This window comes from Pogona vitticeps, chromosome 2 (assembly GCF_051106095.1).
Source record: "Pogona vitticeps strain Pit_001003342236 chromosome 2, PviZW2.1, whole genome shotgun sequence".
In the NCBI taxonomy this organism is placed as follows: Eukaryota; Metazoa; Chordata; class Lepidosauria; order Squamata; family Agamidae; genus Pogona; species Pogona vitticeps.
The window spans coordinates 214,375,900-214,403,057 of NC_135784.1; the positions used below are offsets into that span (position 1 = coordinate 214,375,900).

A 27,158-nucleotide genomic window follows, 5' to 3' on the forward strand; every position below is an offset into this window, starting at 1 on the left:
TCTTCAACCTGAAAGAGAGATGTAATAGTGGATACATTGCAGGGTTGTCCTGTACTGTCCTCTCAGCCCATCATGAAATACAGGGATAAAAACAAAGGATAACAATGCAGGTTGTTGTAAGCTCTGCTTCATCCTTCAGCCCAAGCTCCACACAGCAATGGACACTTAATTACATAGGAACAGTATTTGGTCTGTCGTATTTGATATGAATAACTCCTCTGGATTGTTCTAAGTCATCTCTAAGACCCATCCCCTTCCGAACTGCACAACTAGGGAAGTGAACTGTTAGTAGATACATATTAATGGATACATATTAATAGATACATTAGTATATATCCATTAATAGGATTGTTATTTTAATGCTTCTTATTCAATACGACCTGTTTCCGAAATAATAGGAATTAATCTCCCTGGCTCTTTGTTTTGGTATCCTTTTTGCCTTAGTGAGTGTATATGTATGTGTATGTAGAGAAGACTCTCCCCACAACCCACAAGAAGACTGGCCTAAAATGTAGCACAAACCAACAAGAAGGAAGGATGTGCTTTTGGTTTTTTTAAAAAAAAATCATATAAGGCGAAAGCAGTGATACAATGGAGCTGGGGTTTGCAGGGTCAAAGCAGCAGAACCTTTTTTGTAAGCTGAGATGTTAATATAACCAGACAAACACATGCATGGCCCAGACCCCCGTTCCCTTTGAATGTGGTTGCCATCATCACAGTAGCTGGAAGGGGCAAGCAGACTGCTAGAACTAGTTGGGCAACTTTGAAATAACATCCGTCTCCCTGATGCGGGAAAGAGATATTTCTGGAAAATCTTGAATTATGTCATCTGTAGAGACACACACAGAGATGCGGGTCAACACAGCTGTTTGGAATTTCTGGACTCTTCTTGCGGGTGTCATGATGGGGATTTTTTTCTCTACACCATGAAGTAACAATAATCAAGCATTGGCCAGCAATAACTCCAGCCCTTGCTGGATGGATTCCAAACATGCAGGCACAGAAATAGGACATCAACTGGAAATGCATGGTATTAATTAGAGGAGAGTGTTTTGTGTAAGGTTGCCTGCTTCTATTTTTTAAAAGCTCCGTAACAAATTGCTAGCTTTCAATTTGTAAATTATATCAGTACCACGAATGTTATGGCTAATTCCAGAAATTACCTCCAAATGTCATCCCTCATGTTTTTATTTGGCATTGTATTTACCCAACTCCAAAGTAATTTAGGGTAGATAACAACATTTGTTTGGCCAGTGTTAAGTATGCAATTTAATCTTCCCATTAAAAGGAACAGGAGTGAAAATGTCAGACTTCTAAGAAAACATTCTTAAATATTACACATTTTCAATTAAAAAATCATTAACTATTCTCTTCCAGCCTTCTCCTCTGCACTCTAAAATGTTTTATTCTTATATCTGATCTCTCCTAAACTGCAGTGTATCATTTTCCCCTCCACATCACACTGTTTCAGAAATATTCATGAGAAGAGCTATTAAATGAATTGGATTGTGTACTGCCATCTCGTGGCTTCACAAATTCAGAGTGTTCATTCAAGAAATCTTGTTGTTACTGTTAAGAAAGAAGCCAGTTTTAATTGTTTTTAATTTGATGTGATAATTAAAAATGACAACACCCTACAACTTTATACTACATACATTAGAAGCAAACTCTGCACAATGATCCAAGGTTAAAGCTAGCATAGGCTATAATATAATTTCTAATTCTGTACAGTTCTTAATTTTATTATCTAGTGATAAGGTTCTGTTTGTGCAATGTCTTCAATTGAATAATAAATGCTGAAACAATTCTGGAACATTAATTAGTATATACTACCCTGTTTCCCTGAAAATAAGATCTAACTTGAAAATAAGCCCTAGTATGATTTTTCAGGATGCTCGTAATATAAGCCCTATCCCCCAAAATAAGCCCTAGTTAAGTGAAACCCCACCATCCACCATTGTGCAGCAACCAGAAAAAGATGACATGACTGTACTTGAATAAATGTAGATTGTTGTACATGGAAAAAAAAAACATCCCCTGAAAATAAGCCCTAATGCGCTTTTGGGAGCAAAAATTAATATAAGATCCGGTCTTATTTTGGGGGAAACACGGTATATAAGGCTACATGTCAGCACTGAAAAGATGTGATGTTTGTGATATACTGTATGTTAATCTTCAGTGCCAGCAAAGACTCTCCCATCTCCTTAGGCAGGTTCTACCCCGTTCTGGCAAATGCCTGGCCTGACCCAGCTGTGTTAAATCCTTCATATAGCACTTTAACTTGGCAGAGTTTTTCATCATTCATCTCTCTATTTTCGTTCATCCAAATTTCTGTGCTAATATCGGGTATAGGCAAGTGTGCTTGCCCATTCCATCCCCAAGCCCATCTTGGATGTGCAGGAGGGACATCAAGTTTTAATGAGTCCTAGACATAGATGTGCCACTTTGAAACCTCTAAATGAGATAGGTCTACAAGATATGCAAAGCAGACTTATGAATGGAGGACAAATTCCATTGTTACATGCCACATAGAGAAATGAAGTAGAAAATAGGGAGGGGAGGAGATGAGCATACTTGAACAGTAAGAGGGCCCAATAGGAGGCTAACTCTGCAGTCTTTGGTGATGGGCAGTTGTTCTTCAATGTCTAACCATGGTTTTGTTAAAATGTTGGGTGATTCAGGGAGTGACTCTTGGCAAATTCATTTAAGGCTGTTTATTTTGGGGGGGGGGACATGTGAGCATAGATACCACTCACATTCCCTGCCCCATTAGAAAGGCGCATGGTAGTGTTAACATTAAATTGTTCAAGAAAACTGTTAGCCCACTGATGTTAATGTGGCTGAGAAGGATTGGCCAAGTGGATATGAGGAGTGGTTAATGTTTCCTAGAAGCAGGGTAGGATACCAGCATGCTTAAAGGAGGCAGTAGTATGACTGTTGTTGGGTACGGGGGGGGGGAATCCTCTTTGGATCCCACAGTATTGGATAATTTCCACTTAGTCCATTCTTGGGCACGGTGCCAGAGCAAGAGCGGGTCATGGCTTCTGAGCTCCAGGGGTTCCTGGATGAGATGGATTATCTAGATCCATTTCAGTCTGGCTTCAGGCCTGATTATGGGATGGAGACTGCTTTGGTCACCTTGGTCAACCATTTATGCTGAGAACTGGACTCTGTGTGTGTGTGTGTGTGTGTGTGTGTGTGTGTGTGTGTGTGTGTGTGTGTGTGTCCCTGTTGGTTCTGCTGGACCTCTTATTTATATATTTATTTATTTCTGGCACCTATAAACCTCCTCACTAGTCACGTGTAACACCAGCTGGGTGATACAATTATGTGAAAAACAATGTATACACCCATATTGCTTCCTTAGGAATTAAAAGAGCATAAAGAAGCTCGCTCCTGAAGAAGCCTTCGCTGAAACGCGTTGAGCCAGAGTTTTTTAACTACTCATTTAAAGAAATACAGAATACAGAGCTTGTTTCTACTTTCTACATCCTAAGACCTTGTCTCTCATTTATAATCTGGACTATGTGGATGTACCAGTTCCTTTTGTTCTGAAAACCAAACACAGCATATCAACACAAACACCTTGCACCAGGTGTCAAGCACAGTGGTGGATGGGTGATGATTTGGGCTTGTTTTGCAGCCACAGAACATGGGCACCTTGCTGTCATGGAGTCAACTATGAACTCTTTTGTATACCAAAGTATTCTAGAGTCCAATGTGAGGCCATCTGTCCAACAGCTAAAGCTTAGTCAAAATTGGATCATGCAACAGGACAATGGCCCCAAGCAAACCAGCAAATTGACAACAGAATGGTTGAAAAAGGAAAGCATTAAGGAGTTGCAATGGCCCACTCAAAGTCCAGACCTCAACCTGATTGAAATGCTGACATGGGACCTTCAGAGAGCTGTGCATAAACAAATACCTGCAAACCGCAATGAATTGAAGCAACGTTGTAAAGAAAAGGGAGCCAAAATTCCTCCACAATGATGTGAGAGACTGATAAAGGCATACAGAAAATGATTACTTCAAGTTTTTGCTACAAAAGATCTGAAATATACAAAAAATCAACAGTATGTATAAAGTATAATGACTAAAGGTTAAGGTAAAGGTTCCCTTGACAATTGTCCAGTCGCGTCCGACTCTACGGGGCGGTGCTCATCCCCGTGTCCGAGCTGTAAAGCCAGCATTTGTCCGTAGACAGTTTCCATGGTCATGTGGCCGGCGCGACTAGATACAGAATGCTGTTACCTTCCCACCGAGGTGGTACCTATTTATCTACTCACATTTACATGCTTTTAAACTGCTAGGTTGGCAGGAGCTGGGACAAGCAACGGGAGCTCACTCCATCACGTGGATTTGAACTGCTGGTCATTTGACCTTGCAGCCCAGAGGCTGGATGAATATTCTTACTGTGAACCATGTATATAAAAATTTCAGATGGGTATATCTATGTGATGTAATAAAAAATGTAGAAATGGTAAAGTGTTGCCCCCTCTCTTTCTCTTTTACTTTGTACAGCTTCTGAAGAAAGCCATACATTCAGGACAAACCATGTCAGGCACATTTAGATTGAAATAAAGTGATATGTTTTCTTAAGTCCCGAGACACTGATCTCTCTTTCACAGTCAGACAGAGGATAACAAAACTAGGGTTGGAATGATGGAGGTACTGCAATCCTTGTCTTTACATATTCAATACTAGGGATGTGCCATCCTTTTTTCTTTCTCGACTTCAATTCCCAGAATCGTTCAAGAATTCCCCAAGCAGAATTCTGGGAATTCTGCACCTTCAGAGGCCTACATTTTGTTCACTTGGAGCAGGGCCTAGCTCTAAGGCTGCATGGTTGACTCAGGCCTTTCTTCTTGTATAAAAAACAGGCAGCAGCCACAGTTCTTGTTGGGGGTTGTAGTTTTACAGAGGAAAGGTGCCCGTGGATGTGCTGTTATGTTTATACTAAAAATAGTGACCTCGTGAACAGATTACTGTGACATCATATGATCTAGATATTGCCAAGTTAGAGCAGTGGCTGAAACAGCTAGGTTCCTACAGAGATAAGTATATATAATTCAAATCATACACTACAAGTTGAGCACATTTCATTTTTTTTAGAAAAAAGCCATTGCTTTAATTCTCTCTGAACTGAAGTAGTCTCCTGGCCCCATTGGATGCATTGAAATTCTAAGGAAGAACACATTTCTTGAATCAGAATCTTAAGAGGCAGATTATTTGAGGGAACCTGACGATTAACAAAACTTTGATCTGGAAAAAAAAAGAGTCTCCTAAACTACAGGTTTAGGGGATAATATTCTGGATTATAGCTCCTCAGAGTCCCCCAGCCAGTACAACCAATAGCTAGGCTGGCATGGAATTCTGGGACTTGTAGTACAAAATATGAAGCTTTTCAGCCCTTGTGACAAATTCTCCGACCACTGCTTTAAGTGCTATGGGACAGTATATAAGCAGCACACTTTTAACTGTACCCGGTGTTCTTTCAAGCCTTCCTTGAATGGAACAGAAGAATAGGTTGAAAGTAAGAAATTGTCTTCTTGTGGCTGTACTGGAGGATGAAAAGTGTACTCACAAATCTAACGTTTCTTCATATAATGGTAAGCCACAGATTAGTGGTACATCCAAAGACATCTACTAAGTATGCACTTAGAAATTTAAATCACATTTATGGATTATAAATTTCCACCAAGTTGAGGGCTTGCGTTGGGTTGGGGGTAGGATTAAATTGAAAATATTGTACCCAAATTCAGTGTTATTTCCAGGACTAGTGTATACTGACAGCCACAGACAGAATCAGCATTGTGAACCAGGAAACCTTCAAAAATGGCAGGCAGTTGACAGATAGCATCAGAAGGAAGCTTGGAAGGGTATGCTTCACAGATTTGGCAGATCTTCTAAAATCCATGGTGAGCACAAGCTGAGAAGATGGGTAGACGTACAAGATGAAGCAAGAGGCAGAGAAGAGAGACAACCTGGAATTGTTAATACAGGAAAGAAGCTGGCAAAGACTATGGTTTGTGGCATGGCGTGACTAACAGTTCACTGACTTAAAAATGTGAGAGGTTTGAGGTGGAGACTGGGAGGAGTCATGAAAGGGAGGGTCTGGAAGAATGCCCAGGGGAGGAAGTCATGGGTAATTGGGGGGACTGGTTTGAGGAAGATAAAGAGGAGTCAGTTTATTGGGAGGGCTCCAGGGTGGTTAAGTCACAACTGCAGCTGCTTGAGGTACAGATTCTCCAAGGTATATCTGCTCATACCCTGACTTCAGGAAAGGGAGCTTTCAGGAAACAAAGTACATGATCCATGACCATTTTTTCACATCCCAATGTGTAACATGCATGATCACACATGTCTCTATCAGTTTGTTTCAGTACTTTAGAATGAGGGTTATCCTCCATAGATTAAGAACTGATTAGTAAAGGTGGGATTTGGGCACCTAGTAAATTTTACTAAATGAATAATTAACACGAAATTATCTCTGAATCTCCAGTTTTTAAAAGCTACCACACACTGCTATAGTTTTGCTAGTGTACTACCAAAACTCCCACTGTAAATTTTATTCACTTATATGTTTCCCCCCCCCATGTTGCTCCAGTTTTCATTTAGAGTAAAACATTTTCTGCTTTCAGTGTGTTCCATAATCCATGTCAGTTTCATAATGCAAATGATCTGTACTCAACACTTACAGAGGTTTATTGAAATAATTTTGCAAATTGATTTTCATAAAAGTAATAATTTGTCAAAGTGAATTGCTCTACCATTCACTAACTTATTTAGCCATGTTACAGAAAGCAGCGTTTAACACCCACATCAAGAATCCAGGATGGCCAGTGGTTGTGAATGCCCAGTTCTTTTCCATATGCCAGTTCATGCAGAATATCAGAGAAGTAGAGTTACTTGCAGCAGAGATGATCTTCTGCTCTGTAATGCTGTCACTCAAGCCCCTAATCGGCTAAAAAAAAAAATTATATCTGTTTGATCCACTCTGTGAAATTTTTGACTCATCAAAGCTGCTTTGAGTGCTGCTTGGAGCAGACATGTGGCCTAGAAAATCAAATATAAGTAAATAAAATTAGAAATGTCAGCCCATGGTGGGGTGTGAGGAGAACTCATGTCATCCATTTGACTGACAGCATTGTCAGCCTGTAATGCAGAAGCATTACCACAGATTTGTCCCTTTGCAGAAGTCCATCATCTCTAGTGGCAACCAATAACTCAGAAGTAACAGAGGCCAATCAAAGTACTTTTGGAGAAATTAGCTCAAGGGATATGCTGTCAACAAGTGAACTGACCATCTGTCTATCTTTCGCTTCACCATTAGCATTCCTGTACTTGCATCTGTCTACATAGATTTCACATTTCCCCATACGTAATGTGTGTAATACAGCATGATATTTGAGGGCTATTACAGCTCTCAGTAGATGGCATGTACATTAGCAGAAGTGCTTTGGGCATAGTTCACCATAATTTGCAAAATACCAACATTTTTTTCAGTTGGCACAAGGCAGAATTTCTTCCATATAACGAGTGGTTTGTTAGTTCTAATTCCTCCCATAATACCAAGCAAAATCTCCGTACAACTCCAGATGAACAACATTGTGGCCAATTTTGTTGTGTGCCCATCCTTCTGAAGAACTTTTTGAAAAAGGCTTTCCTGGGAAAATAATTTGTAATCACAAATTATTTGTGATTGTTGTTGTTTAGTCATTAAGTCATGCCCGACTCTTCGTGACCCCATGGACCAGAGCACGCCAGGCCCTCCTGTCTTCCACTGCCTCCCGGAATTGGGTCAAATTCATGTTGGTAGCTTTGATGACAGTGCCCAACCATCTCGTCCTCTGTCGTCCCCTTCTCCTCCTGCCTTCACACTTTCCCAACATCAGGGTCTTTTCCAGGGATTATTCTCGTCTCATGAGATGGCCAAAGTATTGGAGCCTCAGCTTCAGGATCTGTACTTCCAGTGGGCACTCAGGGTTGATTTTGTTCAAAATGGATAGGTCTGTTCTCTTTGCAGTCCAGGGGACTCTCAAGAGTCTCCTCCAGCACCACAATTCAAAAGCATCAATTCTTCAGTGATTACAAATTATTAATAATTATTATTTAAAGAGTACCTGTTTCCTGGCTAGCTTATGGGTGATATACGTAGTCCCTCACTATCACCCATAAGCCAGCCAGGAAGCAGATACTCTTTGATTAAAGAGTAATCCTTTGAAGAGGCAGTAAGAGAGGCGTTTTAAGAAAGACAAAGTGTCTCACTGAGTGCTTTCCATGGTGGGAGGGAGCAGCTATGTTGCAGACAAATACCTTCTATTGTTCTGAAATAAAGGTGTGTGATATATTTGGACACCTCATAATTTATATCCTAATACCATTTTTAAAAGACTTATGACATGAAGATCAGTGAGTTTTAACAATGGTAAATGTTAGTACACTGTTGTACTAATCCAGACCACTCCAGTAGTATTAGGTAGGACAGTTGACGGAATCAGATTTGGGTCTGAGTGATCTGGATTGGGGATGCTGGATAATTTTGTTTGGTCTGTGTTTTTTAAGCGAACTGCCTTAGTTTGCAACCATGTACCCCAGGTGAATATGTGTGTGTGTGTGTGGAACACAGTTACCTCTTTGGATGCCACCCTTCTCCAAATATTGCAATGCATTGCATACCCCTTCCCCCATTACCAGAATAAAGAGATGAAACATAGGTAATGGGTTTATCTAGGGCCACAATTTGATTTTAACATTTAAACTGTAACCACCCAATTCTTGTAGAGGGGCCTACTATAGTGCAGAGGACTATATGAGGATCAGGGGGTCCCTCCCGACTCCGCTCCTGCCCTGACACAGGCAAGTCCAAAGCTCCAGATGTGGACTATCTTACTTACAGCCTGTCTCAGTGCTGGTGAGCACTGGGTGAACCTTCCAGCCCACCGCCACCCCAAGCCTCATGGCCTTAGGCGAGCAACAGTCAGGGATGCTCCCCCCAGTACATCTCTCTACCACCCCAGCAACAGAATCTCATGATTTGCACTGCTGGGATGTTGGAAGGGCTAGCACCCACCCGGATGCCCCTTTGGAATCTCTGCTAATCCTCCCCTTCTGCTCTACCCTCCAGTGTGACCTATTTAATACAGCCCACCCTGATCTGCCCTTAAGTGCCCCTTCCACAACCAGTGCAGGATAGGCACACAATCTGGAAAGAGGAGGGGTGAGGGCTGGGCTTCCTTATACACCCTGAGCCTTCAATTACAAGGAAATGAAACTTTCATTTCCCCTGAACATTCACCTCTTGCCAGTCAGGGGGGCAAAGAGGCCCTGTGGAAAGAACATTTCGCCTCACACAAAGAGCTGAATCATTCTCAACTCAGGAATGGGGTCCAGAAATGCAGGCCAGAGTTTCTAGTGAGCAGCTTGCTCCAGCAAGTCTGAGACTAGACGGAGAACCCTCTTTCAGATGTATCTCTCTCAGTGGGAGAGCTCACAGTAGGGATGGACAAAGTAAGTTCTTTAACTGGCACATGCCACCTCAGCAGCACCCGAAACTACCTTTCTTGTATAAAACAGATGGGCTGACAATGTCCCCTTTTGCATTCTAAAGCATGTAGTGGGTACTACATGCTTTAGAGCACAGCAAGATTAAAAATATATTTACTGTACCTCTGTAGGACACAAGAGGGATCTTTCAATGTAAAAAGAGAAAAGGTTAAGGAAGGTTAAGGACATTTCAAGGCATGGTCACAAATGCAGACCTCCAAGATCCAGAGATGGAATTATGTGCCCCTATCCACCCAGCTTCTGTGTTTTCTCGATTGCCCCCACTGGGTCCACCACCACACTGAGGCACGGCTTGGAAGCAGCTCATAATAGAAGTGTAGTTATTGCAACCATTTACTTAAAGTTTCAAAAGTAATGTATCACGAAACTTTATGTGAAAATGCTTCCTAGTTTCTTTCAAAAGTTATTTCTTCAGGGCATTTTAAAGGCATTTTCACTGCAATTTTTCAAATTTTATATCTTGTTTTCAGCAATACTACATGGCAAGGAAAGTATTGTTTTGTCTTTTGTACTCTTAAAATATTTTCTGTTGCAGAGTTTTGACTTTTGGTTAAATTCCTGTAGTTGCACAGCAGAAGCACAGGGATTCACAGAGTAGATTAGTTTCGATTTCCCCAGTTTACTCCACCCCTTTTCCTCATCAGCTGGCACTTACAGTCTTAATAACTCAATCTAAGACATTAGCTGGAGAAAGAATAAAAGATTCCTTTTATTTATAGTGAACAGATAACAGCAAATTCAAAACACGTTAGCTTGCAACAAAAGGCCTCAACAGAATCACTGTCTACTTTCAACCCAGTGGCTGGAGAGAAAACATTCTTAGCAGAGAGTTAAGAATGTTTGAATTCAGAGGCAGGGGAGGAACTATTGCTTAGTGCTGGATAAATTGATAGTCACTCCAGTCCAGAAATGACCCTCCTAGCTACACCTACTAAAGACAGCATGTGAGTTTCCAATAATTCCAACATTTTCCAGATGCAATATCCAAATACAGTATACTATTGAAAGCTAGAGGGAAATGAACACTATTTCCTTGTATTCTTCTGGTGCACTGGTTGTGACAATAGTGCTAAGAAGTAATACTGTACAGCAAAGTGCTTTTGTTAGCAGAACAACAATTACAGTGACAGCAGCCTCCCTGTCCACACATTTAAACAACAGGATTCTTTAAATGTCTTTTTGTGTGTGTGTGTGTGTGTGTGTGTGTGTGTGTGTGTGTTCAGTCCAAGTCTTACCTTTCTTCTACAATCACAACAGTACTTCAAGAAAAATGCATTTGGGCATTAAGGAAATATGCAAATAAAATATAATACAAAATGCAAATTTTCATGCAAATCTCTTTATGAAATGCACAGTTTTATTCATTGTATCGACAAGTTTTCCCATTGATCACGGATTGCCGTCAAGCTATTTGGAACTGTAATGTTTCCATTTTTGCTTTTACTTTCTCTGGATTGTCCATAAGTAAATGTAAAGGAACAGAATAATATGGACACATACAAGGTTACAAATTGCCTGTTTGAATTTCTCCCTTAGCACACAAGCTGCTGTTATCTCTCATTTCCCCTGAAGTAGCTCCCCTGCTTCTACCTTTTTGGTTACGTAAAGTACCTAAAGGGGGAATAATTGCAAAAACCCAAAACAAGGCCCAGAAACTGCACAGGCTTTGCTCTTGAAAATAAACAGACCTTGTTTGATTTCAAATAGATAGTTATTACTTTTGCGCTGCGGTGCCCTTCCTGTCACAGTATTTCCTGCTGAGACACCATACCTTATGTAGCATTATGAAAGAGTGAGCTTTGAAAAGCAGCACTATTGCTTGGTTGTACTGACAGTTTACAGATTTTTGCATGTGAGTGTTACTAGCTTCCCAGTAATATTCACTAGCACTCTAAAAAAATGCAGGAACAGGTGATTTTATTGGACCGCTAAAGAAATAAATCAAAAAAACACAGTGAGCTTTCAATAATATATTCATCTTCTTCAGGCTTTTATTAAAATCTCTACATGTTACAGCCCTCAGTGGGGGCAGGTTAAGCTTCTTAGGTGGAAATGGCTCCAGTCTGTCACTGTTTTGGAATTTATCAGCCAGCTCTTTAAACAAAGGGTAGCCCAACAATATGATCTTTCCTCATTTCTCCCTTCTGCCTTCTTTTGAAACTCAAATAAATTAAATGCAAAGCTTGAAGAAGATGAATTATCATTGAATACTTGCTCTTTGTTTGGCTTGTTTGGTTTATTACCTTAGTGGTCCATTAAAGATATCACCTGCTCCTGCATTTGTATTGTTTTGTGGACATCAAAGCCTTTTCCTGATTTTTTCTGAACTGTGTAAAATACCGTAGAATGGCCAAGTCAGGGCAACAACTGAGGAACAATGTGAGTTTTTGAACAGCATGGCCTTTTTAACACTAGACAAGCAGTACTGAATGCCGAGGAAAGCATCCACCAGATAAAACTATTGATTTAGCTATAATAGGCTGTTCCTGGTGGTATAACTGGGGGAGGGGGGGATTCAATCCCAACTGTGATGGAAGCTGACCACGCTTCTATGTTCTCTTGTTTTTCCCAACCAAATAGAAATTCTTTGAGTTTCAAAAGAAGGCAGAAGGAGAAAATGAGGGAAGATCAGATTGCTAGGCTGCCCTTTGTTTAAAGAGCTGGGTGATAAATTCAAAAATACTGGTTGGGGAGGGGTTTGAATCCACACCCTCTCCCCAAAAGCCTCCTAGAGATTGCAGACTGCAGCCATTTCCATCTAAGAAGTTTAACATGGCCCCAAAAACAGCCATGAGACATTGGGACTTTAATAAAAGCATATAATTTTGGAACCACCCATAAGATCTTGGTGCAGAGCCTGAAGAAAATTAATTATCATCAAAAGCTTGCTGTCTGTTTTTTGTTTGTTTGTTTGTTTGTTTTATTTTGTGAGTGATCCAATTCCTGCATATATATTGTTTGGGGGACCACATTGCCTTTTCCTGATTTTCTCAAAAGAAAAGGGGTTCCATCCCATCCCCATCTCAACCCCCACCCCCACCCCCAGCAATGGAACAGAAGCATAACACCCAAGAGCCAACCCAGTCCTTGTATTTGTACTTTGATTAGCAGTTTAGAAGGCACCAAGAAAAGAGAGAGACTGAGAATTAAATTGGGTTAATTTCATACTGTTGGCAGGCATATGGAGTACCTTGATTATTTTAGTTCTGCCGAATAGACCAGAGTTCTCAAGCAAACAGTTTATTTATTATTTATTTATCCAACTTTTATACCACCCATCTGGCTACCAAGGCCACTGTTGAGCTGTTCACAATGTGATAAAACAACACAAAACCAGATGATTTAAGCGATGAAAAGCCTCTGTGCTATGATGGTGAGAGCCTGTCTAAAGAGCCATGTTTTCAACGATTGTTTAAAAATTCCCAGTGAAGGGGCCAGGGAAATTTCAGCTGGGAGATTATTCCAGAGGTGGTGGGGGGGAAGGTGATCATTGAGAAAGTCTGGTTTTTGGTCTTCTCTGAGTCGGTGCTCTCAACACTTAAGGTCAAGCAGATCTCACTGGAAGGAAGTGTTATGCCAGGTATCGAAGTCTTAAACCATTTAGGGCCTTTAATGTTAGAATTATCACCTTGAAGTTGTCACAGAAACAAACAGGTAGCCAGTGCATGGTGGCCAGGGTAGTGGAGATATTATCGTATTTTTTCACTCCACTCACTAATCTGGCCCCCATATTCATGGACCTGTTGAAGTTTCTGTAGCAGCCTCATGGGCAATACCAAATAAACAGCATTGCAGTAGTCTAATCTCCCTTTGGTCTTAGGAAAGACTATAATGGACCATTCCAGTGTCTCTTGTCTTGCCTCAGCAGCTTCTTTAGAGACTGGATCTGGCAACAGCCCTTCTAACTTAAGGTTAGGAAAGTCCCATAGCAACTCTTGGGTCTTTACCCTCTCTTACTCTTGCAACCTCTCCAGCTCTCTCTTACGTTTCCACAACTCTAGTTCTACCTCGAATCAACGTTCCCCCTGACTACTTATACCCTCTTCCCAGACTGACAGCTCCTGCTCCTTCCCCTTCACACTCCCACGTTCTTCCACCAGACATATTTCAAATTTCCCGCTTAGCTCCGTTCTTTCCCCCTCCTTGGTCATGTTCTCCCTTGAGTCTGTCTCCACACCAGCACCTTCAGGCTTCCTTACTCCCTCTTCCCGCTCCTTCTTGTGGGATGGCACACTCTCTCCTGGACCTCCTTCACAACCATCAAGTCCAGTCACAATGGGAAATCAAGCTCCTAAGCTCTTCTGGCTCTGCAGCCAGATACCTAAACTCCTGGGTGCTATAAAGCGACTCATTGATCCCTGCACTATATGAACAGATGTGGTTGGTAATGCTCAATGGTATTCTATTAAAAGGTTCAAGAGGCAGCCCTCAAATGCTAATGCTCAAATAGATTAGGGAATTGGACTGCAACTCCTAGAATCCTGCAGCCAGTATGGCTAATGACTATGTTGGCTTGGGGTTTCTTGGAACTACAGTCCAGAAAGTATTTTCTTTCTCCCCAGCCCTTGTTTTATTTATTTTTATTTATTTATTTATTTATTAAATTTATACCCCGCCCCTCTAGACCATGTCTACTCGGAGCAGCTTACAACATAAAATAGGACAATATAAAATATAAATAATCATAAAATACAATTAATATATTAATACAATTGGATTAAAAGTTAGCAAAATGGAATAAGAAGAAAGAAAGAAAAAAATAAAAGACTTAGCTGACTGGACGGAAGGCCTGCTTAAATAGGCAAGTTTTTAACTGTTTTTAAAAAACACCCAGCGAGGGTGCCAGCCGAATTTCTGCTGGAAGGGCATTCCACAGCTGAGGGGCCACCGCCGAGAAGGCCCGGTTTCTAGTTTTTTGCTTCCGAGCCTCTCTCGGTGTCAGACCCCTCAGCCGTCCCTGTTGGCAATGACGGGGGATTTGGGTAGATCTGGGTGGGAGGAGATGGTCTGCCAAATATTGAGGTCCCAAACCATTTAGGGCTTTATAAGTGACCATTAGCACTTTGAAGTCGATGCGGAAACAGATGGGCAACCAGTGTAGTGCAGCCAGAGTGGGGGAGATATGTTGGTGTTTTCTCACCCCACTAAGTAACCTGGCTGCCGTGTTCTGGACCATCTGAAGTTTCTGCATCAGCCTCAAAGGCAGCCCCATGTAGAGTGGGTTACAATGGTCTAATCTCGAGATTACGAGCATATGTACTAGAGTAGTGAGGGTGCCCCGATCAAGATATGGATGCAGCTGGGCAATCCGCCATAGATGGAAATAGGCAGAGTGGACCACGGACGCCTCCTGGGTTTCCATGGTAAGCTCCGGGTCCAGATGTACCCCCAAGCTGCGGACCTCATTCTTTGCGGTAAGGGTCGTCCCCCCAAAAGAAAGGGAGTTGCCTATACTGCTGACGGGAGGACCGTCCACCCTCAAGACCAACGTTTTGTCTGGGTTCAGCCTCAACCCATTCAACTGCATCCATTCCAGTACAGTCTCCAGGCAGCGCTGAAGGGACGGAACGGCATCCACTGAGGTAGATGAAAAGGAAATGTAGAGCTGCGTGTCATTAGCGTACTGGTGACACGAAGCTCCACACCCCCTGATGACCCCTCCCAGTGGCCTCATGTAGATGTTAAATAGCATTGGAGAGATGATCGACCCCTGTGGAACCCCACAATTGAGGCTCCACGGGGTCGAGACCCTTTCTCCAAGCTGTACTCTCTGGTGCCGGTCCTCCAAGAAGGAACGGAGCCAAGCAAGTGCTAGGCCACCTATTCCTAACTCAGAGAGCCTCCCCAGGAGGATACCGTGGTCAATGGTATCAAAGGCCACTGAGATGTCAAGGAGGACCAACAAGGACATATTGCTCCCATCGGCCTCCCTCAACAGGTCATCCATCAGTGCGACCAGTGCCGTTTCCGTACCATAGCGAGGCCTGAAGCCCGACTGGAATGGGTCCATAGCATTGGTTTCGTCCAATAGTGCCTGGAGCTGATCTGCCACCACCCTCTCGACCACCTTGCTAAGGAAAGAAACATTGGCGACGGGCCTATAATTTCCAATGTCGTCCGTCGCCAAATTTGGTTTCTTCCTAATGGGCCTAATGAGTGTCTCCTTGAGGGCAAGGGGAACCTTGCCTTCCTGGAGAGACCCATTAATTATTGCGGTGGCCCATTCAGTTGTTACTGGCCTGGCTGCTTTGATTAGCCAGGCCGGGCAACGGTCGAGAGAAGAGGTGGAGGCCTGACAGCGATCAAGCACCTTGTCCACCAAATCTGGCGTCACAGGCTGAAAGGAATCGAGAATAACCGGGCAAGGCGGAGCGCTGGACATCTCGGCTCAATCCATTGTATTTAAAAAAGGAAAAAGGTCACGGCGGATGGCCTCCACTTTGGATTTTAAAAACGCTGCAAATTGGTCAGGTGAGATGCTAGTGGGAGGCCCTTCACCCAGACCAATTCCGGATATGTGTATCTGAATGCATTTTCCTGTCATAATTCAGTTATCCATATAGGAACCCTAAACCTCGAGTTGTTATGATTGTTGCCATTTTGCAAATGCAGTGTGAGCATGAGGCAGAGCTGAGGCATGTTGAAGTTTGAGAGTGATATACTTATGATAAGAAACTGTATTTTCTATTAGGAATGTGCCTTGTTTTCAGCTACAGAGTGGGTCAGGGGGCTTCTGAATACTCCTATTTTCTATGACAACCAGACCATTAGCAGAATGCATTAGAAAGCAAATGTTTTCTAAAGTAGCAAAAATGAGATTTTCTCTTTTTTTGCTTCAGACTGTTGTTTTTGTTGCTGTTTTAAAAGAGTAGTCAAGGGCAGTCTGTTTATCCACTAATGTGCACTAAATGTGATCTGATAATTTGGTTTGTCAGCCTTTATATCGATTATATCGGTCATTTTCAGGAACTACATAAATGCATAGTTTGTTTTTGTTTTTGTTTTTTAATGAACACAAAGCAATAAAGTAGATGTTCCTATGTTGGCTAATTATTGAGAAAAGTGTTTTACTTGATGAGAAGCTTGCATCAAATTACATCATCATATGCAAATTCATTTTTTCGTTACAGCACAAACTCTGAGATGCTCAATAGTACAGAAAACACTAACATCTTTGCCACTCAGAGCTAAAAGACATAAAGGAAATGAGGCGTGGCTATTGATTGTCTTTGCCCTATATTATCTGCACAGGAACCATTAAGAAGGCCTTTATATCTTTCTGTCATGCGTCATTTTCTCACACTATCTAATTAAGAGCTTCACTTAAACCATAATGTGCTAGTCTCTAGAAAGTACATTTTTATGGTACTGAAAACCAGGCTTATATATCAAGCTTTTCCCCAGCTAGCCAACATTTGTTTGTGTTGCTTGCTATTGTGTTTATCACCCTGTTTATCACCCGGTTGCACTGTACAATGCAATAACATTGTGTCAAAGAGAGTGGTAGAATTATTTGTTTAATTATTTTCTTCTTTTAGGCTTTTCTTTTGTTCACTGTAAAATTGGAGAACAGCTTTTTGTCTCAGAGCTGAAAAAATGATCACTCAGTGATGCTGTGAAGATCTGTACTTCTCAAAACCAAAGTGGTTAGCAGAAAATACGTCAAGCTGGTGATAAAATGTATCTGAACTTTTGGAAAGGTAGATCGATATCCTTCCTTGCAGACTACTCTAGCAGACTACTTTGCTCTGCAAAGCACAGGATATACATGGCCATATTAAAGTGCAGTTCTCAGAAAAGACATCATTCTGTATCAGATTTTCTTAACAAAAGATCAGGACGGTCTATGTGCTGTTGTTTTTACAGATTAATTAATTAACAGTCTTAGAACTGCAGAGCTTGAAGGGACCCTATGGATCATCAGGTCCAGCCCTTATCAAGGAGGCACAGTGAGGAATTGAACTGATAACCAATACCTAAACCATTGACCTATCCAGCAGTTCTTAGAAGAAAGTAAACATATTTCCAGTGGAGGGAGGATTAATATTTTTCCCCAGTAGTAATTAAAAGGCAATTCATCTGGAAGACAAGATGTATGAGTGCTGTGGGCTGGTCTTCAGAGGCACAGAGCCCATGCCTTCCATATGCACTTCAGGAGCATATGGTGATGCTCCAAAGGTCACCACCAGGAATCCTACATACAGGAGATACCTTTGTTCCTTTGTCTCTCCTGCTGCGGTGTGTGTGCATTCATCAACTGGGTACTCTGTGCAGAATGAAAAGCCATGCCATTTCTTAATTACTGGGTCTGTCACTCTCAGTATTAATGTGTGAGAGATTAATCTCATTGTCTGTTGTAATTTTTGTTTTCAATCTATTAAACATAAATGTTATCCAAAAAAAGGGAAAGCATTTTATAGGCTAGGTTTCCATTAATTTTTGGTGTTGTTGTTGTTGCTGCTGATGCTACTCTTGCTCCTATTTTTCATTGTTGCATCTTTTTTATATAAAAAAGTGACATAAACACAAATTATTTGGAAATATTTTAATAGAACATTGTTGGATTTTATATGACAGGCTTGTTCAGTTCCACAGCTTAAAAGATTTATATGAACAGGATGGAAAGCCAAGCGAAAGATCTGCGTCATCATCACACATAAGGGCAGAAGATAGCCTATTTCTGAATTTGGAGCTTTAGAAAAAAAAGCTATCCTGTCCTGGGCTGGCTGGTGAAGATAGTTTCCATATCCAGTTTCCAAATTGTCTTCTTTTGCAGGATTCTGTACAAACTTCTGACCAATATAGGCTCAATCAGAATGTCTCAACAGAGTTGACTTGCAACAGTGTTTCCAGTCCCTTTTACTCTTTAAGAACCTGGATTTGCAGATGCCAATTAACTGGTGTTGAAGGTCATCAGTTAAAATACTGATAATTCTTCTTAAAGAAACACAATGCCCTTTCTGCAATACAGCCAAATTTGAGCAATGTTTATAGATAGGTAACATAATTTTTTAACCTCCTGCAGGCATTAGACACTCTTTCTCTCCCCTTACTTCTCCCTTTTTTCTTGGAGATGTCTGATATATCAAATGTGACCCAAGACACTGTGGTATCAGCTTTGCGCTTCACTCTAGTTCATGGGGATTTGCTTCAGCCGCAAGCTTTTTGAAAGCACATTAATGTTAAGCTGCCAAACTTCTAAGCTCAAATTGCTGTCCCTGAGGTTCAGGCCAATTAGTCCATCAGCTTTCCTACTTAAACAAGTCTCCATCACCTTAGGATAAAGAAAAAATATATGAGAATCACCAAAGAAGGGTGCCTCTGGAAATTTGTCATGTACAACACCAAATTAGAGAATTAATATGACCCTGAAGTTTTGAGGCTAGTTGTTGTTTTGTTTGTTTAGCCAACCATTGTATTCTTTAGTTTTGTTGCTTTTCTGAAGGTTTCAAGGCTGTGAACCAGCCAGTGTGTGGCCAGTTTCCTTCAAACACAACACACCTTTCTCTCCTGAATACTTTAAACAGCTATCATCCTTGGTTTCAAGCATTAGTATGTGAAACATGTTAAGGATGACAAATAGAAATCCATACAGAACTCCAAATAGAAAAAAAAATTCAAAGAAACGTGGATCCTGTCTTTATGTTAATCACTTTGTTCTCTAGCTGTTACTTCAAATGTGGGAATTAACCGGGTCATCAGTATAATCACTCTTCCACAGGACCATCTGTATAGATTTCTTGATATTCTCAGGAACTAAAGGCAATGACATGTTTGGGACAAAGATCAGAGAGCAAGGGGCAAGAGAATATAGAATCAATACAGCTGAGTAGGAACAGGGGAAAAATACTTGAGCACATACCATGATTGTCTTCCTGCAAAGTTGGCCAACAGAGCAGTCAAATTGTTGCAGATCTGCTTAACATGGGCTCTACAGTGTTGGTGGCAGAGCCCTCAAAGGCTCAGTCTCGGCAAATCAAGTTGTTTTCCATAAAATTCTTTGTGTCTGTGCTAATGGCATACTTGTAACAAGGTCAAGGATTAATCAAACTAGGACACTGTCCACTCTTGTTATGGATATGTTTCAGTTTGTGCAGGTTGGGGATGTGGACAATGTATTCGAAAGATTGATGCCTACCATATGAACTTTGGAGCCTTGCCATTTGGCTACCAGAAGCTGCCAAAGCTGGATGAAAGACATGGACCTCAAAGGTGATAAAAGAGCAGGTTGAGCTGCACTTAAGAAGGCAGTGTTGAGTGAAATCTTTCAAACAAACCTATCTTATGCTCCATTGCCTAGTTTCTCATTTTACAAGCCCGGAAAAGGTATTATAGCAGATGTTAACAAATTACATTGGCACGTCATCACCATCATCTTTGAGATTTTGAGCTCCTGTACAAGATAAAAAATGTGTTCTATCACTTTCTTTACATAAAGTTGCTTGACAAAGCAGTTTTCATCAGTTTTTTCTTCACCAGCAGCATTGGCAAATTTATTTATTTATTTATTTATTTATTTATTTATTTATTTATTTTATTTATACCCTGCCCCTCTAGACCATGTCTACTCGGGGTGGGGTATAAATTTAGAGAGAGAGAGAGAGAGAGGTTATAAAAAGTGATTTTTTCACTTTTCCAGTTTATGGCTAAAACTATGGTCCAGCAACTTCATTTTAAATAACATTCAACTGCCTTCTGCAGGTGTATTTGCTTAAAGAAATGCATTTGATTATTGCACTTGGAGGGAATTTCTGACAGGTTTTTGCAGAACTTGTGCCCAAACAAAGCATAAATAAAATTAAGTCCTTAGGTTTCTAAAACTCTGTTTTAGAAGTGCTTAAAGAATACACAGTAACTTGATTTTGTGGAATGGAAAGTGGACACCTGCAGTTCTCACAGAAATGTTCGGAATTTCCTACATTTCCATTATGTCTGAAGACACTGTAAGGTTATTGGTTCATTTTATGGAAACAGAGGGCAAATGGCATCTCAGAGCTGGCAGCCTTTATGGAATTAAGACTGGATGAGGTGAGAGTGAGAAAAGCAGAGGTGGAAAGGGCCAGGAAAGGTCTATCTTAAGCTAAGAAGCTGGAAGCTAATGAGCAGGTGAAGATGTGTTAGAGGTAAATGTGTCAAAACCTGAATGAAGAACTTGACACAATTGAGGAATGGTAGTTTCATAGAGAAGAGGAGTGGCTTGTTTTTCTGCAGTGCACCATAACAAGTAACAGGGAAACAAAAAGAAGTTTGCAAAACCTCTATTTACTTTTGAGAAATCCGCAGGCCTGTGGTGGGAAAGACCTCTGTAGTTCTAGTCAGGTTCTTCATACTGCAATCATTGTAACTGGGAAAGGTATGGCAAGAAGACCATAACTTACCTCAAGTCTTATTTGCTTAATTGACTTCGATTGAACCCAGAAAAGTTTAGAACAGCAATTATACCAATGCTATGCCAGCATCAGCGTAACCAGCATATTGTGGAAATATATATGTGAAGCTCAGGGGACACGAGGGGTAGTAAACACCTCAGGAAGTGATTTTTTGCCTCAGAGAAATTGAATGAGCATTTGTAGTTATTTCTTCAGGGGCAAATGGTCAATAGTACTGTCCACGAAACAAAGTGGATTTTTCCTGGAACTGAATTGATAGAACAATGAAATCACCATTTGATTGTTAGTTTTATGAGCTCCTTCACAAATGAACCATTAGTAAACCTGTCATTTTGGTATGAACATAACTGCATCTTCAGCCTAATCACCGCGATCATTTCCTAGACAGTTGTGGGGATAGTGGTTTTGGAACAGAAGGGGAATCAGCCAAGTGGAGGCCACTTTCATATTGTTTAGGTAACACAATTGAACTGAGAGGGTGAGTCACAGGTATTGGTGTACATAGGTGTACTTCATTAGTATTGCATCAACGTAGCTTTGTTATTATGATTATCTCAGCACAAAAGATAATTGATGCCTACACAAGGTATATTCCCCCAACACAAGATTGGTAAATTGCACATGCAAGCCAACAAGGGCTTTTTGCATCCCTCCTCTGAGGCATCCAATGTAAATTGGGGCAGGGGGACAAAATGGCAATTTCCACTCATAAAGACTTCCAAAACTGGCATTTTTCTTTAATGACACTGGGGATATCTCAAACATCCCAACATTCTCAGAATTAATTTCAGAAGTTGATTCCAAGGCAGATGGGGGAAATCCTAACACCGTATAGTGAGGAGCATGTTGCTGTTGTTGTTTACTGAGCCAAAGACAAAGCAAATCAGGATTTATATCCCTAATCCCTGGTCTAGCTCATGCTGACACTATACTTGTGGTCACAGAGTTTGCTACACAAAGTTGTCCTCTTCTTTTTCTGAAAAGAGCTCTGCAGCTTGAACTTGTATGATCTTCGGTACATTCTTGGTCTGATTCTTGGCCTCAGACCAAAAGACTCCTCTTTCAAGTATCCATTAACATGAGATCTGATTCTGCTTTGGTCTCAGAGCACAAGAGCTGATATTCTAGCGTTCCTGTTAGGTAAAGTAAAAAAAAGGCTTCTCTGTTGTTACTTGTTTAGTGCACACCATAAACTATGATGGTTCTTTTTCCACCTAAATAAGTGAAGGGCTGTTTATTATAGAAAACTTAATGATTAATGTTTCTTTTCAGGATTGACGCTATATGTTTGGTGAATATGAACCGTCAATGTTTAAAGCTTAACAAAGGAACATTCTACAACTGTCTGCGTGGGCTCCCGCGAGGCAAACTTAGAGAAATGAAGGGCCTCCACTGAGCCACACAAACTTCTTCATGTCAGAAAGATGCCAATAAAGTTTTGCTGCCTTTGCAGTTCTATCTCTTGCTGAATCCCTAAGCAAAGTAAGAAAAGCCATCTTTCTAAATATAAATAATGCAGTTGTTTAGGAAATGAGATGTAAAGATATCAAGGAGTCCAGCTTCTCTTTGCGTTACCCATGCGAGCATAATGGGTTTGGGTTTGGGAGGGAGAGTGTTTTTTTTATAGTGACATAAAGTGCTGAGACATGTATGATGTAAAGAGTTGGGCACATTCTGTTTTTGATTTGGCAACAAACTGGATACTTCTTGCTTGAGTTCAGCAACAGCACAAAACTTTTCTTGCTTCTTTTTATATTTTGTCCCCCCATGTGGGATGTAAAAGCTAATATATAGGGTACAATATATATTTCACTGAATCGACAAACTCCTTGATGGAACTTGTGAAATTAGAACTTACTTCTAACATACAGCATCAGTTTTAGGGTGGGAGAAAGGGGTCAGAACATATCCAAGTGCTTGCTGCAATTTCTCTACTACTTTATTTGCACTGGAACTCATTTAGTTTGATCTGAAAGCTATATCTAGACTCCCTGTGGTGTTTGCACAGGTATACATGTGCTCTCTCTCTCTCTCTCTCTCTCTCTCTCTCTCTCTCTCACACACACACACACACACACACACACACACACACACACACACACACACGCACGCACACACACGCACACAGCATTTTATCAAATGTCAAGTGCATGGCAAATGGTCTATGATGAGAAGAACACTATCTACTGAGATGGGAATCTTAATTTCAAAGCAAACCCAAGGTCGAACCAGACATGACATTTAATGGGCAGGTGGTGTCAGGTGGGTTTTTTTTTCCAGTGTGGAAATCCCTGGGCAGGGTGGTTTTGAGAAGGATCAAGAACTGGGATGGTTTGAAAGCAGCATTTAACTCCCTCTATACACAATTATATTATTTTCTTCTTGTTCTTGTTAGTATTACATTGCACATCTTATTTCTCAGCATTGCTAGTTCATGGGGGTAGATCACAGTCATTGTCTCCGCTTCCGCCGCCTCCTCCGTATTGCTAGTGCATGGGGAGTGGAGGGGAAAGAGTTAAGCCTAAAAGTTAGAGCCAAGCCTTAATAATTTGGGACAACTCTGGTGGCTGAAATTAGTTTGGGGAGGAGAACAACCTGAACTTGTTTCCATATTCTTTAAGTTTCTTACCTTAATGTTTGATATTTTGCAATTTTTGTACTTTCTATATTTTTGAGGTTGCTTGTTGATGGAACTCCAACTTCTACAGGGTATGTTTTCTTGTTTATCAGAAGTGTATTGTCTGGCTTACTAAAATTAAGTGTTTTAATCATGATAATGTGCCTGTCCCAATGTAGTATTGTGGTTTTGCTTTTTAAAACTGGAAGTGACTGGAATTTATACTATGCAGGAAAATATGTGAATAATCCATAAGATTTAGCCAGCAGCTGAAAAATGGTCTTTGCAACTTTCTTATCTTTTCACATATAATCCATTGGCAGTAGCTTAAGGCTTTCAGTGAATTGTTTCTTCGTGACAATATCTAGTACAAATAACTTGGTCTTGGATTGCTCATATACAGTAAATCTCTCTATTTTAGCCCAGAAACAGCCTCATATAAACCACAGGTTTGACTGTAGTTTATCCACATTTATCATCCACAAGGTAACCTGGGTGCTGTCCATGTAATAGCTTCTTAAGTCATGCATCCTTGTGCTGTGGGACTTTCATTAATGTAGGCTGTTCTCAATTGTAATACTATTGGTCCTTTATCATATTCTGTCATCATACTTTGAAGTGGAATCATGCTCTTACAGAAGCAGTTTTGAGGTTTGATGGTTTGACCCATGCAAAGATTAATAACAGTGAAGTTATAATAAAATTTATCACACAGTATTATTTGCAGTGAGACGAGTGTTCATATAGTGAAGCTGGGAAGCACAAATTTATCAGAATTGTGACTTGTGGAAAGGTTTCAGCTGTCCTTTCATGCCTGGTGTGCATGTACAAAATAGAGTACAATTAGCATGTGACATATTCCATGCTTTTTAATTTACCAACACTCTTCTTATTCTGTGTTCTCCATGTCATGTTCAAATTGCATAGCCTGCTTCCTAAAAGGATGCCTTCTGACAGGATGTCCCCCTACTATTAGAATATTTTGCCTCAAACATTTTTCTGCCTTCCTCCTTCTATTTATGCATTTATATTCTTATGCTAAAAATTCACATCTTCACTTTGACATCTTTAACTGATATTCTTTGCAACTTTTGCTCTCTGTTCTTCTTCCATTCCAAGCCCAGTTACTGAGACTGGAAGTGTTAGACCAGGGTTTGTATATTTAATTTTATTATCATGTACAGCATCTGGTCAACTTTATTTGCTGCTGCTACTGCTGACTTCTCTAAATTCTTCTCTCAGCTGCTTGATTTACTAAGTCAGCTGTAGCACGGTTGCAAACAAAAGTGTTAAGCAGCTGACTCTGAAATCTAGATGCTTGCAGGTATGAATTTAGTTGCTTAGATTTCACAAGAAAAATACATTATGAATGTGTGAGAAGCTGGGAGCATTAACATGAACTTTGCTCTGATCATGTCATGGGCCTGAACCTTTAAATGACTCAAATAGGTTGGCAGGAGCTGGGACAAGCGACGGGAACTCACTCTGTTGCATGGATTCAATCTTACGACTGCTGGTCTTCTGACCTTGCAGCACAGAGGCTTCTGTGGTTAAACCGCAGCACCACCACATCCCTGTAAGGGGGAGCAGAGGGGATGCTAAAAAAAAACCTTATTCATTCATTCATTCATTCAATTCATATACCATCTAGCAAATTGTTCCTATGGTGGTGTGCAACAAATTAAACATATATTATATAATAATACAAACAATAAACTATGCCAGACATACATCATAACCCAAAACAGACAGCAAAACAATTTAGGAACACACTACAATACTGCAGCATTATTATTATTATTATTATTATTATTATTATTATTATTATTATTATTATTATTATTATTATTATTATTATTATTATTATTATTATTATTATTATAAAAAAGCTGGCTCACAAACAAAATTCCTTTTTGTAACTGTTTTTTGTTCTATTTATTTATTTTATTGTACTTTATCACCTAGGTGTTACTTAATTTTTTAGTAAACCTTCATGCTAGGAAGAACTTATTTAGGTTGTCAGTGCACTGGACCTGTTCTGTTGGGACACTTAAATTCTCAGAAATTTCAAGAAATGCAAGGCATAGAGATGTCAGCCTAGTGACTGGCAACATATAGACATTCCTGTGTGTTCAGAACATACTTAGGGCACAATTTTTAAAATCCATCTCAATTATGGTTAATCTAGTTCCAAGAAAAACAACAACAGATTTTTATGTTATAGGGCTAAAAATCTCACAGCTTTTCCCTTTCTGAGAAAATTAATTACATTCTCCTTGCAACAATATCGTTGTGCATGAGATTCTCTCACTCCCCTCCTCCCCAGGAAATGAGTGTTACAGTAAATCTCATAGAATTTCTAGTTATTTTGCATTTTTTTCCCCTGGGACCAATGTCAAGATGCTCACGATTATTACTATGCCTGCACAATATTCACCTGGAGAGGTCAGAAGAAACACTAAGCTGAGCAGGATTGTTGCAATTCTTCTTCAGCATCTTTCCCGTGCAGGATTCACCAGACAGGCATAAAACTGCACAGAATTAGGCAGTTTCTTGCTCAGAACAACAGGTGTAATATTTTTAAAAGGGGTAGGGGGAAATTCATCTTATTTGATGGGAAGGTGGAAATGTTGCTGATGCCAAGGGAAGGTTTAGCTAGGTGACTAAGCTTTGGAAGACTCAGAAAATCCCTGAGAAAGACAAATTTTTGTAATTATTCATCATGTACCATGTTGTGTGTCTATATTATATTCAGCAAAATAGCATTAGTACAATGGGGAAAAACAGTAACCTAAATCCAGGCTTGCATTAGAGGACATCTATAATGGGATGCCTCTAATGGGAATTTCTTCACAATGGGAATTTCTTCACTTCTTCCTTTGCAGTACTTTGCACAGTTCTAAAACCTGTTCAGGTGAAAGCTGTAGCCATCAAAGGTAGTTTTGGGGAAAACAGGGCCAGCTAAAGGGAGAGACGGATTTCTCCACATTGCTGCTGGAAGATATTTAGTCTCTGTTGTTGGATCCCACCCAGTAAAATCACTTTTTAAAAATAGAATGCATAGTTACAGCCAGATCGAAAGACACGTTGTGCTGATTTAGTGTTATGTACTCTGGTACCGTGTAGTCATGTGCATTAACTGCATATTTTAGAGCGTGGAGGTGGGGGATATCTACCCAAGACAGCTCTTTAAAAAACATCTTAATTCCAAAGGCCCACTAGAGGGACCACGGTCACAGGTAGGTAACCTCTCTGTTTGAGTTCTCCCAGACATTGTTGATTTAGTCACTTCAGGCATTTTGTCTTCACCTTTCGTAAACCAATAAGTGAAGTCTCTCCTGTCTTTCTCTCGTGCCCAGAAGGTCTCATAGAAACCAATGGGAGCTGCAGAACAAAAGAAGGAAGTATTTAATTACCAAAAATTGCCCCCTGCCAGTAATATAATCTGGTGGTGGCAATTTTTGCTAATTAAATAATATTTCTTCCTTTTATGTCATGGTTCACATACTTTCACATAATGAAAGGGATTACACAAGAATCAGAAAAGCTACAGGACAGAAGTAGGAAACTTTTAATTGCCAAAA

At 40.5% G+C, this 27,158-nt stretch overlaps 1 protein-coding gene and 1 long non-coding RNA gene across 5 annotated transcripts in view; one reads left to right on the top strand and one right to left on the bottom strand.

Annotated features, from left to right (window-relative positions):
- The window catches only part of LINGO2 (leucine rich repeat and Ig domain containing 2), an 878,998-nt gene that overhangs the window by 469,914 nt on the left and 381,926 nt on the right, over positions 1-27,158 (top strand). The window lies entirely within an intron of this gene.
- LOC144586547 (uncharacterized) overlaps positions 415-27,158 on the bottom strand; it is a 37,024-nt gene continuing 10,280 nt past the window's right edge. Inside the window, exon 2 of the long non-coding RNA XR_013541423.1 lies at positions 415-7,056. This is a non-coding gene — a long non-coding RNA (uncharacterized LOC144586547). The remainder of the gene's footprint in view (positions 7,057-27,158) is intronic.